Below are 3,269 nucleotides of genomic sequence, written 5' to 3'. Positions count from 1 at the left end.
AATATAGAAGGGTAGCGAATTTTCTTATTTTATTATTATTTTATTTAAGCATCCGCTGCCCTTTTTACAAAATAAGGGTAGCGGATTTTTTTTTTTTTTAAACATTATTATTTTTTTATTTTTAAATGCCCCAATTTTTATAAAAATCCTATTTTCATGCACTACATATCAAGATAATACTAATCATCAACACTATTATAGACAAACTATCAAAAACAATATTATCAACAAACTATCAAAACACAATATTATCAACAAACTATCAAAACACAATATTATCAACACTCAACCAAATACTATCAATACAATACTTTATATCAATGCAATATAACATATAATCTAAAATAAAAGTTACACATACTCTTCCAAAAAATATTTTGCTCATAAGTCTCGAATCCCATCTATTTCATCGGTAGAGTACGAATTTCCTTCAAATACCTACAAATTAATTTAATTAATCAAATTACTAAATAAGTTAATTAATAAAATATAATTTAGATATTCTATATAAATTTACTTACCAAATGTAATAATTTGTTATTCAAAGTGATGAGCATGCAGCAAAAACTAAAACTTACCGATAATAAATTTGCATATGATAATAGATACTTTATACTTTCAAGTATATATGCATGTATAAAAATAAGGAATGTAGCACATGATCTTTTTAAATATGATTAGCATGCTACATTCATCACATAGATCATAAATGAATACATAACTAAAGTTTAGCAAAATGGGACTGTCAATGAGAAAGTTGATCCTTACTGGCCTGATTATGTCTGATTGAGGAAGTTGATCCTACTGGCCTGCATTCACATCATCTTCAAAACCACATTCACAACTCTCCTACATTTAAAAGAAGCATTGCTTAAGAACAAAACAAGACTTGACAAAACCACACAGAAGCTTCAAGCTTACCAGGAAAAGCTTCTAACCTTAGCAGTGGCTTTCACAGGCCGAGATGATCCAACGCTTATCCACATTGAAGCAATACCCACTTTGCCTTTTTGCTATAACTATTATAATATCCCAACAAAAAACCACAACGAATTTTGTCTTTATCAACCACAATACCTTGTGTTCATCAACAGGATGCTAACCTCTCTTTCTATGCCTTCTGCACAATGAAATAAATTTTAAAAAATTACTTAAATATTCAGTGACACACTGAGTCACTAATGTTAAATATACAATAGTCTAACTATAATGAATAATAGTATACGAGAAACCTGACCTCGTATGATAGCGGAAGCGTAGCCATGTAGATCTCCAGCCATAGTTGATGTTCCTGTAGTATTGCCACTTAACGGTAGACCGTCAGCCATGTTTTGCCTCAGACCTGACTCAGAACCCTAGATGGTGTATTGGTATCTACTGAGCGGTCTGAGTACCGTAACTGAATGTGCTAACTAATCCATAATCCTGTATCCCATCAATCCAGGTTATATTAGGCACAAAGTTTGGTTGACTAACAACTACTAGTTATTAAGTCCAACCAGACCACTTAATAAGCCTAGTCAACTTGCACCACTTAATTAAGGCCCTAATATATAATATCAATATATATTATAAGGGAAAATCTTACATTCTCCCACTTGGTGCAAGTACTAGCACAACCTTCATCAAAGAACAAAACACACGAATCATAGTGACATGTCCTCTATTTAATCAGAGTAGTATCCATTATGGTCACATGCATTTTAATTCTCCAACTTAGGTCCTTAATGAACAAACCCTATGTTTATTCTCGGTACCTTAAGGGATGTTTCTCAAATACATTATGTGCACAACTGAAGGAGAGAACGCATCCAAATTGTACAAAGAGTACACTATATGATCTCTAAAACTTTATAAGCATGCCTTAAGTAGAGATCTCTTAATGTTAGCATAATGCTAACTATATTCCATGACTTCTTTATAAGTTAACTTTAAGTACTATCTCTAACAGCTAAGAGCTTGGAGTTGACACGTCTGTCACTCCCACTCATCAAAAATAGCCAAAAGATAGTCAAGTCATAGAAGCATTCCAATAACTTAGACAATAAACCAAACGTCTTAAGTCCATGAATTTGGAATCTTAATCATACACCATAACTTCCCAAATAACTTCAATGTTCACTTTAAATGAACTGAACATAACGAGTTTTACTTATATGCCCCCACAAAATTGTCTTAAGCCTTACAAACCAAAATGGCCCAGGATCAATTTTGAAGAAACTAAAGACTCTATTCATCACTGAAGAATTTATTAAATGACAGTGCACCACAAGTTAAATGCTTTTGTTCTAATAAATTTTATAATATTGTTACAACATTTTCATAAATATGTTGTACAACCAAATGTTCAATAATTTGAACTTATGAATTTATATGAACAAATACAAGATTAATATTTGTGGAATCTTTTGGACTTATTGTCTAACATACAACCCAATTTGGAATGTATGAAGCCATTTAAATCCATAAACTTTAGTGGAGTAACTTAATGATCTTTTTCTAAATGATCACTCCCACTGATTAAAACATTCTTCAGCAAAATTAATAAAATGAACTTAATAATATACATACTCATAATTGATTTATTGACCAACTAACAAATGAAGACATAATTCCCCACCATTAGTTGACATACTAAATAATCAATTTTTGGTTCCAATTAAAGTCCAACTAAATAATGAAGATATGTTTCCCCACCATAGTTGGACATACTAAAAAAAAAAACAAAATACACCTCCCAAAACCAAAGTAGAATTTGGCTTAAAAGATACATTTTATTATTATTATTGGAATCCAAGAGGTATGTCAAATCACGTAACTTACTACAGTTAGTCCGAAGAACCGAGCAAGATTCGTGGATTAATTAATAGAAGTGGCTAAAACTTGCCTGTGGACTAAAGTTTTACTCAATTAGATCCAACTGAAAAATTTATTTATGATGAAACCATTATCAAATGAGTTGAAGAATCAAATGACACAAAACTTGCCTGTAGGGTAAAGTTTTAGTCAATAAGATTCATTACTACCATTATGATAAAAAACTTAAGAGATCATGTTCCTTTTCTTAATCCCTGTGGGCAAATTAAGAAATATGATCTAAAGTTTACATCATAAAATTTAAACTTCATGATAGAATTGAAAATTATTTACAAATAACCATATAGTAAATAAATAAATTATTTCTATCATCACTGATAAAACTACTAAACTACATTCCGATACATAATTGCCTGTGGGCTAAATTATGACCGTAGTCTAGTATTTCATCC

The 3,269-nt window shown here is 30.7% G+C and overlaps 1 long non-coding RNA gene across 1 annotated transcript; it reads right to left on the bottom strand.

Annotated features, from left to right (window-relative positions):
* Positions 1–251: 251 nt before the first annotated feature.
* LOC109157212 lies at positions 252–1,279 on the bottom strand. The gene is made up of 4 exons (XR_002050190.1): positions 1,238–1,279; positions 939–1,120; positions 769–849; positions 252–438 (listed from the first exon to the last, which is right to left on the bottom strand). It is a non-coding gene; the product is annotated as an uncharacterized LOC109157212 (long non-coding RNA).
* Positions 1,280–3,269: the final 1,990 nt, after the last annotated feature.

The sequence above is a fragment of the Ipomoea nil genome, unplaced genomic scaffold, assembly GCF_001879475.1.
Source record: "Ipomoea nil cultivar Tokyo-kokei standard unplaced genomic scaffold, Asagao_1.1 scaffold2762, whole genome shotgun sequence".
NCBI classification, from domain to species: Eukaryota; Viridiplantae; Streptophyta; class Magnoliopsida; order Solanales; family Convolvulaceae; genus Ipomoea; species Ipomoea nil.
The sequence above is the reverse complement of the archived record's forward strand: the minus strand, read 5'-3'. Positions and strand labels throughout refer to the sequence as shown.